General features: G+C 35.4%; 1 long non-coding RNA gene across 1 annotated transcript; it reads left to right on the top strand.

Moving 5' to 3' along the window:
* Positions 1–2,049: 2,049 nt before the first annotated feature.
* Positions 2,050–10,728, top strand: LOC135197560 (uncharacterized). Its single transcript, XR_010310600.1, has 5 exons — positions 2,050–2,187; positions 4,016–4,117; positions 8,907–9,018; positions 9,377–9,638; positions 10,368–10,728. It is a non-coding gene; the product is annotated as an uncharacterized LOC135197560 (long non-coding RNA).
* The last annotated feature ends 204 nt before the right edge of the window (positions 10,729–10,932 follow it).

The following is a 10,932-nucleotide window of genomic DNA, read 5'->3' as shown; positions in this document are numbered from 1 at the left end:
GCATTATACTACGATATATGGAACCACTTGCCCATTCTCTTATTTCGGTTGTATGTACCAAACCCTTCGGTGAGCTCTACATACCAAGATTCTAGACCTAGGGTTCTTAACAGGGGGTATCCATACCCCCTTGGGATATAAGAAGGAGAACCACATGCTGGGGATATGAGATTAAATTTTGATGTCTGGATATGTCTATAACTTTGATTTTAATGTGTCAATGTATACATGGGTACATTTTGTAAATGAATGACTATGTCCCAAGCATACTAGGTCTAATGGCATGTGTGTGTTTTTTACAACATGCGACAAATCCAAGTCTCTTCGGATATATGCAATTATTAACCTCTTGAGTGTATCTGTATGACATTCTTTTAAAGGTATTAGAGGTGTAGTATGTAGTCAAAGGTATTATGGTAAATTGGAAAGGAGTGCTAATCGATTACTTCAAACTAAACAAGTCTTATATTACCAGAATAATTTTTCATTGTTGGTAAAACCCACAAGAACTCCGCAATCCGTAATCCTTGGGGAAAAAATCTTGGAATGGTCACGTGAATCTTTCTACTCTCCTGCAGTGTTGCCATTTCAGCGGTTCCGAGCTAAATCTGAATATTTTCGTAGCGATTTGGCTGGAAAAGGTGCGAGCGGGAATCCTGAAGATTTTCAAATGGTGTTTTGAGGTTTTCTTGGAGGGATTAGTTTTTTTATAATTCATAAATAAGAGATATGTCTGTAATTGCTTCGAAAAAGAATGTTGATTTCACCACGCCCTGTAATATATACTGGTTACAGGTTATGTTCTAGATTTTCCATTTTTGGTCTCAGTCTGTGAATGTCTGAGACGCTCTGCAGGGCCGCGTACCCCAACAGTTTGAACAGACATTTCATGTCTGTTTATTCTGTGAGCATCATTCATCTTCTTTCCCTCTTGTGTAGCATTCACTAAATCTGAAAGTTATTTGTATTTGGTGAAACGATCTTGAAATATATTTTCCAAATACAAGCAGTATCGGTCTAAAGTTTTACAGAATTGACACCTGAACAGTAGTATTTCGAACACCGAGGCTTCATCAAATTTCAGCTTTACCATTTCCTTCTATTAAATATTTGTGAGGTCGTTTTATTTCTCAATTATTCAGAATTAATATCTTTGACCAGTTCTGTTTTCAGTTTTCCCAATCGCCTTCTTCTTATGTATGATAACTGGGTCTTTGAGTCACCGCATATATATTATTGTGGCCATAGAAGCACTTGGGAACGTTATATGTCTCTCTTGCTTTCATTACTCTCCCTCCTCCCACCCACATCTCCAACTCGGGCTTCATCGTATCATGATTTGTGAACGCATAGTATTCCAAGTAGTTGGTTTATCAAAATTACTAGAAATCCTGTTGTTAGTTACTTAACATTCTGCAAATATATATGTAAAATCTACTGGTCATTTTGACCAGATACATATGAAATTGTAGTAGCCACAATGCCCATTTAATTTCTCAAATTCTTTGCTCAAATATTTTTTTACAACGAGGTAGCTTATGAGATCATTTGCCTCATCTCTCGATACTTGACAAATCATAATTTTTGCTGTTGTATCGTTGTCAACACTACTAATTTAACCTCTAGCATCTCTCTCCCTCTCGGTTTCAGCATTGGTAATTATTTTAGTCTGTAAAACTGCTTTCATGGACTTGAATTCCTCCAAAAGCCTCCACTTACAGGCTCTTTAACAATTCGCTCGTTACGGTTTATAGGCTCCCAAATTTTATAATCAAGGAAAACTAAGGAAAGGCTCAACCCTTTCCAAAGGAAAATGGCTGTGTTCATGGTGGTATTTACAGCAGTTGTAGCAAAATTTTGGCAGTCTTTGCAAAGATGATTAACGGATGGCATTCATAGGATAAACGAAGACTCAGTTTTAGTGGTATGGTATTTGAAACGATCCATATCTTAATTTCAGGAAAAGTAAAAGTTACGTGTATGAGTCTAGCTGGTCTTTGCTGCACAGATCTGGCGTGTTTTTTTTTTTTTTTTTTAGTGTTGGCGAAACTGTCTCGCTGCCGCGATAGGTAGCTGTCAGTTTGCGGTCATTGCTGGAAAGAAACCAACCCAATAGTGTTTCTCCTGTTGTCTCCATTTAGTATTTTGTGAAAAAGTTAGTGTGATATAACGCAATTGGTGGCACAGGTAAAGTTGATTTAAGCAGTGTTATAAGTTAATTCACCATACTCTTGTAGAAATCAGGTTTTTGTGATAAGCCTAGTAATTATAGGCTCAGTTAGGCTAGTCAAGTTGTATCAGGGTAGGCTGTGGGCCTAGCCCAGTTGTTACCTTAGGTTTGTGCAATTTGCCCAGTAAATATACACACTATAAGATACTCTACATTATCGGTGGAATGGTGACCAACTTTAAGCAGACAATCGAATAAGGATGTGAACAACATTTTCACCCTCCTCCAGCACAGCCAACTTCTTACTGCTAGGCCATGTGATTTATTTTGTATTTGTTGAAGAAAACTTAGGTTATATAACTAGGCGGTTGAATATTAACTACCTAATCCTATCGCGGTGAAGTTTTACGTAAATAAATTTTAACTTTCTAAAAATCAAACCTTGAGTACTAAGTAATTTTTATTGATAGGCTATAGCCTTGGCCTCACTCCAATAACCACCAGCATACTTTATTACCTTATGTACTATTGAAATATGTATCTTCATAATAAATAGCTATTCGAGGAAAAGTCCCATTTTAATAAAACCAACTTTTATGTATGCGAGCCCAGCTGAGAAAATATAAACATCGAGTTATGGTTGCGCTTGCAGCAACCATTCTTTCGGTAACATTTCATAAATTTTAATGGTACGTAGTAATAATATGTAGGGTAACAACTTTTTCTTAGATTAATTATTTCATATTCATTTACAACAATTAAGTCAGCCGAACAATATTATGGTGTATTTTTGTTAGTTGTTTGCGATTGGCAATGAAATTTAAACAAAACGGTGGCTTCCATTGTAAGTGACTCGTATAGGAAAAACATGCTATAGAATTGGCTTTGTTGTTTTATTTTGAATTTCTAAGGATACAGTAATTAAATAGTATTTGTTATAACATAACCAATATTTCGTAAGGCCTTTACACAGATGGTTTTGTAATTTAGTTTTCATATACCATAGATGTGAGATAAATTAATGTAAATTTTATATAATTTTTTACCTAGTCTTATCTACAGGTTGTCTTTTACACGGAATTATGAGGTAAATCATGTCAGAGGAAGCCAGAATAACTTTATGGGCCTAGTTGTTATCAGTGAGATACAGCAGTCGGTTCAGCAAGGTTTTTGTAAATTGAGTCGTGGATTATCCTTATGGCCTCCATTCAGTAGACAGCAAGCAGTCGTGACTTACAGAGAAGCACGAAATTTTATACGAGTTATTTTTTATCATGGGGATGACAATACCACATAGTACAGTACACTATAAATTTTTCTAAATAAAAAAATATTTTTGCACCTCTATTTCATGATTGTATGCATGTTAATTATTGTAGAGTATAAAATCATTAGTATGAGAGCTTTGCAGTATTAGAAAGAAATCTAGTATTCATTTGAGTACTTAACTACAGTAGTAGAGTAGTTGTGTTAGACTTTCCAATGAAATGGGTAGGTGAACTCAGATTGGCACTATCAGATAGTAGCAGATGTAAATGAGATTTGCAAATACTGTACACTGTCAGTAGGGTAAGGTGCATCATAACAAGGGAACTGCGCTGTACTAAAACTAAGGTGTCAAGATAAAGATATGTTTGATAATTGCCCATTTCCAGTGTCAGGAAGTGTTTAAAGTACTCTTTCTGAAGGTGGGTCCGAACACGGTTAAGGTGGCCGCAGCTAGTCCACTCGGTTGTTTACTCTAGTATTTAACACCAAAGAGAAGAATGTAGTTTCCTTAAAACAGGCATTCAACATTCTTTGAATAACGAGTTTGCCGTTATATCAATGTTTTTCCATTTTCAGGAACAGAGGTGGTGCTGAGGTTACTATCCCAAAACTGTATGTGGATTAAACACTATTGGATTTAGAGAGTTGACAACTGAGAATTTTATTTGAATGTTATAGGTAAGTTAACTAATGTTGCTATTGTAGATTTTTATTTTTATTTTTTTATTTTTTTTTTTTCATGGAGGTGGTCTCGGCATTTTAAATGCAATTTAGTAACTTTTAGTTTTGCACAAGCCGGAATCAATTGGTCCTCTTTTGCACACCTTTGCAATTTTTTATGGTCATTTTGGATGGAGTTACGTCTCCTGCGTTGAGTTTGGTTAGGGTGCTAAAGTAGGTCGCTTTTTTTTTTTTTTTAAGGTTTAGGTCTTGATTGTAATAAACATTTCCCAGATGGACATTGTTTACCATTTACTGCATAAACAATATTTTCATGGCAAGTGGCTGTGGCTAAATTATATACTTGAACATGCGTGTTTAGAGCCATTTAGACAGAGTTGCGATAACACATGGGATGGATAGAAAATATACAAGATGGTAAAATTGATGGTATGGTAAAAATGATATATGACCTGTAATTAGCACTACAGACTACAGACAGGAGGCCAAGAACTCTTAGCACTTCGACTCCCATCAAGAATCTTGGACTTTGAAAGTAACGGTTTTAAAAGCATGGAGCATGGAACGTTTTTCAGACTTTACTGCCTTTTGTTTCAGGCTTTAAAATAGTATTATGTGCAGAACTAAAATAATAATTGCCTTATGCTTAAAAGAAATGTGGAGGATACAGTTTCGATGACAAATTTACGTACCCCGTTGGGGGATAGTGCCGACAGTACACCTCATTTGGTGCAATGTAGGCATTACTTAAGGTTCTTTGCAGCGTCCTTCGGCCCCTAGCTGCAACTACTTTCATTCATTTTACTGTTACCTCCGTTCATATTCTCTTTCTTTCATCTTTATTGTCCACCCTCCCCTAATGTTTCATAGTGCAACTACTTTGAGGTTTTCCTCCTGTAACACCTTTCAAACCTTTTACTGTCAATATCCGTTTCAGCGCTGAATGGGTTTAGTTGCCCCAGTGCTTGGCATAGTGCCAAAAATCTATGTAAAAAATATTATGCACTTAATCCAAGGCATACATATGGCCATTGAGTATGAGCCTGGATGAAAATAGCCTTGTACTCATATACTACCGTTATCCCTAGCTTTAATTGATACGTGTTGAAAATGTGCATAAAATTTTCTGTTGAAAGAGAGTTGGAAAAAAGTGTCATCCGTATTTACTTTCAAGCATATCGCAGTTCTAATAAATTTATGCATCAATTTTGCTCTAGTTCAGCTTAGTAAAAAGTCTACTGTAACTCCGTAAACAGGTAGTGTTCTGTACTCCTATAATTGCTAAAAGTATTACATACTAGTGAAATACTCATTTTGATTCTTTGCACACACAATGAATGACCAGTACGAAATGTTTGCTAAGAATATTAAATAAATTAAATAATCAGTGTTTTCTTTGTACACAATGTATTTTAAGCAAAAATCCCGTAAGGGCTTGCTAAAAATATTCAATACTGAATTTTATCATCACATTTTATTTGTTTGTACACAATGTATGAAAAGTAAAAAATCATAAGCAAAAAATTTTCAATAACTTTTTATATATTTTTACACATTGAATGACAAGGACCAGTCAGGTAAGGATATCTGGAAGGTTTTATGCAAACGGAATTCACCTCAAGAAAGCAATTTTTACTACAGCTTATCAAGTAGACCTTGAAAAACAACCGTATTCAGATTAGCTACTGCCAGGATGAGTTTGTCACGTAACTGTATTTGGTTACATTAGGCTAACTTAGATCACCAAAACAACAATACCGTAGGTTTCCTTAAGGGCACATTAGCTCTTGAAATAATTTAATAAATGAAGCTGAAACTGTGTCCCTGTAAATAGTATGGACTATATCAGTTTGATTCCTGTTCATGGCCTAGTTATGACCAGTATATTTATTAGGGCTTGTGCCTTGTATGATAAGGCGCCCTATGAGGTAATGTTAGACTAGCGATAATCTATACGCTAAGTCGGTTGGTATTGCACTTCCATCTTCAATGGAGTGTCTGGGGTTTTGTAGATCACTTACGAAGTCGGTATTATCTTTACGACGATGTGTTGAACTCATGGTTCGGTGAGGTTCTTGTAGAAAACACAAGGTATAAAAATAGTATATTCTTCTGAAGTTTTACATGATGAAGATCAGGTATGATCGTACAAGTCTTCTATGACGATAGCTTGATCGCTTCTGCCAATGATGATGGCTAATCCTATTCCTCTACATGATAAAGCTTAGGTAAAGAGGTACAGGTCTTCTAATGACGATAGCTAACTCTGTTCTTCCCGTCTACCATCTCTGTTACAAGTTATGAAGGAACAGACAGTAGTTCGAACATATGAACATACTTACAAATGACAGAGTTTCATACGAACACACAATCAAATGAGACACGCTACAGATCACGTAGGCCGTTTGAATCATAGGTCGGGGTAGTTGTCTCAAGCAGGGAGCTTGGACTGTTTCAAAACAAATGAATGACCACAGATGACGGCATGTCAACTTAGCCTACATACTTATTGTATACGTCATCTTTAGCGTCTCTAGTCTGATCACATTCCTGCAAGCAATCTTTTATATATATGGACTAACATTCCATATTTTTATTATGTAAACACTTACATATTGCTTTTATACAATGCAAAGTAATGTGCATTACTACGAAATAGAATACGTCAATAGAAATCTGTAATGTAAGCCTACTCCCTCTATTTTCCCCTACAAACAGGTCAGATACCATCCTTTTTACCATCTTGTATATAGTTTGATTCATTCCAGGAGTTATCGCAACCTTTTATAAATGGTTTTAAACATGCATATGTTTCACGGTGTATCTCATTTGAAGAATTATTTTTTTGTTAAATTAGTGTTGCATTATGTTTAGATATGACTAAAATGTATATGTCATACAAGCCGTAAGCTGTGAAATTGACAAGAAAGTATTTCTTCGGCATCATGACTGGCGGCAATAATGGATATATTACTGAGGAGAGAGCTAAAAGGCGTGGTTTGTGACGTCATGGATCGGGTCCACGCGCTTTGATTGGTCCTAATTTTCCCCATCCCTAAACTCTTCCAGACTTGGGAAATTTGCGTCCCGGGCTTTAGTTACATTCAGCTTAAGGCCCGTCCACATGGCCGAGCTTTGCTCGACGAACTTTGTTCGATGTGACGTCAGAACCGGAGAAAATGCGGCAAAGTTCTGACTTTTCCCACTTTCTCTCCGCTTTTGACGTCACATCGGACAAGTTCGTCGACCAAAGCTCGACCGTGTGGACGGGGCCTTACATAAAACAATAATAATATCCTATTTCGAATATTAACGATGTAATTAGCATACAGTAATTTATTAAAACTTATCAGTTGCAAATGTGCACCCAGATATACTTTCTTACCTAAAACGTACACATAGCATAACTATCTAAAGCACGGGACGCAGTGTTACCATTGCTGTACAGTATTTTGTTTTCAACGTATTTAAGAACTTGTGTATAAATGAACTAAAATATGCATTCACTGAGACCTCCTCAAGTGTATTTTTAAGTTCTGTTTCTGTATCCGTGGTTGAAGGTTCTACTATGACAATAGTTTGAAGTTCAATGTACAAAAGGTAAAATGGACGATATTTCCCATCTTAAACTACTTCTTGAAGGGAAATAGCTATTTTTGGTGGTAGGCTGTATGTGAAATTTTTTGGCAGCCATTTTTGTGGAAACTACCATGAAGAATACTTAATCACTGGTTATAAGTCATGAGATATATTATCCTATTTAGGCACCATCGTCTATTTTTACAACATAGGTCCAAAAGTCAGTGGGCTGGGTATACTGGGCACAATCGCAATTCCATCTGGCATTTATCCGATTCCCAAAGTCAGGTCTGACAGCATTCATTGTGTTCAGTAACTATTTCAAATAGTATGAATCCATGTACAGGATGACTTTGTTACCTCCACTCCTAGAGGGTTGGAACTTGGAACTACGTACATATAACAGGTAATTTCTGTCTTTGTTTGTGGGAGCTGCTTTGAAATAAGTGCATTAATGAATAGCAGTGTAAACGTGCCTATACATAGGCAATGAACTCTCTCAATTAGAGAGAGAGAGATTGTATTCAAGAATTATTATGAAGGACTTTTATGTGTATTCCAATGATGATTTGATTGCTTTTAGTGTTTTCCAATAATTATTTGATTGCTTTATTATTGGAGTGTTCCAATAATGTTTTGATTGCTTTATTATTTTAAGATACTTTAAGATTTAAAGTATATATGACTAGATTTTTAGTATCAAAGGAATTGGTAATACATTCAGTAATTGTGATTGTTATACATCTTGAATTGGAGCTTTTAATTTTTTCTCTTATACATCATAACTAGTGCATTACAGAGTCAAAAACACTTGTCTTAATTTGACTAGTGATTTTGTGGAACAGTTACAGCAGGCAATTTTGATGTGACCTAAGCCAAAGCAAACTCTTTAAACTTCATAAATGTAGTGAATAAATTTAAATTAAGGTGACCATAGGTTTCTCTAATAAGTCTTGTTTGTGAAAGTCAAATTCCTTTGATTAGTGTTAAATCTCTATGCATTCTCAAGTTTAAAACAATCTCTAATCTTCGAGATTTAGTGGGTACTGCATAAATATTTACTAATTTTACTAGGGTATAAATTTGATAGGACTGGTATAGACTAAAACGTGTGAAAAATAGTTTTAAAATATCAGGTTAAAAATATTACACCACTGGACAACTAAAAATATATAACACTACTAATCCCTTAACATTTTACATATAGGCCCGGATGTTGGAGAGGAATTGAGGAGAGAAAAGTGGAAGTAAAAATTTAATACATTTTAATTAAATCGGCGATGACAAGAAATATACTACAGTGGGACAACGTTATATGTGTAAGAATTTAATTTTTTTTTTTTTTTACAATATCTTAGCCCACTAGAATTGAGATGTGTGCAAGATAAGCAGGTGGGACTATACTGAATATTGCTGCTGATTTACAGAGTTAACACAAGGTACCTTTAGTGCCATTAATATCACTAGTGATACCTTTTGTCTTCGAAATGTGTAGTTTACTATTGTCAAATAGTTCCATACACTAGTTACTCTTAATCCTCTCTTGTGGCCGAGATAGTGCAAGTGCAAATTACCGAAGACTAGAATCGCTATGAATTTCAATACAAAAATGTTTTACACAAATTGACAAATTATTAGTACAGTGTTCTAAGTAAAGTTTTTATTAATGGGTTACAGGGATGTTGAGTACCAGTGTGTTAATCACAAGACATGTATAGATTAGAGGAACACTGAAGATACCAAGAAGAGTATTAATGAAGATACCAAGAAAAAACAAGGAGGATCGTTAAGACTTAAACCAGAACTACGAGTGACAAGAGGTTCACTGAGGAGGCCAAGAAAGAGGAGAGAAGACCAAGAAAGAAGAAACTTTCGCCGAAAATTAAATATCAGTTTTTAGGGAATCTCCCCAGATACGAAATAAAAAAAATTACTGAAGGTATTTAGAGGAAAACTTAAACAATTGTTGCCGGTAATCCAGGGATAGTTCTGTTGCTTAAGTAGTAACAAAAGTTCCTAGGATAAGTTTATAGTTCATCAATCCTGAAATTTTATTACTCTCTTTCAAACTTTACATTTTCATTAATGTTACGAGTTCATCTTAATGTAAGGTTACATGCATAAAAGTAATTTCCTGTGATGCTCTTGGCTGTGGTCAGCTATCTTGATGCTGCTAGTTATGTATCTCGTGGTACAGCCATCTTGGAAACTCCATTCACTTGAAATCCATCTTGACAATGTCATTAGTTTTAAGTATTTCTCTTAAGAGTTTAGCAATTCCCTCCATTCATCCATCTATCCATTTCTACCTCAACTTCAAGCTAATGACATCTTTCTGAATTTAGTTAAATCCTGAATTTAATTACATCCAAGTTAGATTTATTTATAAATCTTAGAAACCAGAAACCTTTGCTGGCTTATAGAAACCAGAAACCTTTGCTGGCTTAATACATTTCGGTAGGCCACTAGTTTTCTTGTGTTATTTCAGCAACGCACTCCATTCCACTGTCATGTTATGTTTTCCTTTTTCTAAATGTTTCTGGACACTACTGGATACACCTTATTTCCTGTACCTTAAACAGTTTTAATTCTCTTTCCATATGTTTCTAGATTTTTTTTTTTTTTACCTCCATCCCTCTTAGTAACATCTCACATTTTCTCTTATCAGGTCTGTGAACCAGGATGCACAGCTCGTTTCTTCTACCTCCAACAGTCTTGGTCGGGCATGCCACAGGGGTTAGAGATTTATTTCTGATGATAGAAGTTCTCTCGACGTGGTTCGGAAGTCGCATAAAGCCGTTGGTCCCGTTGATGAATAACCACTGGTTCGGGTTCCATGTACCGTAAAAACACTATACAAACAAAACGGTTTCCCATTTTCTGTTTTTCTTCTACCTCCAACTACCTCTAACTGTCTTAGTTAAGTCTCCCATTTTCTGTATCTGGTTTCTCGACCATTTACACAACAGGATGATAACCGCTACCAGCCACAGTTTCTGAAAATAGTAAAATTGTTACCAACTTGTCAACTTGCTTTTCATTAAATATATCGCTGCCAACCTGCTTATTAAATATGTTATGTAAAATTTCCTACACAATTTTCATAGCAATATTATACCCTACACCTATTATTCCAAGGGTACTTTTAACCTTATTACTCTTGCACATTTATTCAAATGTCAGAAATTTAAATTCTATGCTTTACGATTTCTCTGGTTTGCTTTCACAATTCC

The sequence above is a fragment of the Macrobrachium nipponense genome, chromosome 21, assembly GCF_015104395.2.
Source record: "Macrobrachium nipponense isolate FS-2020 chromosome 21, ASM1510439v2, whole genome shotgun sequence".
NCBI lineage: Eukaryota > Metazoa > Arthropoda > Malacostraca > Decapoda > Palaemonidae > Macrobrachium > Macrobrachium nipponense.
This window is presented reverse-complemented; position numbering and strand designations above follow the sequence as displayed.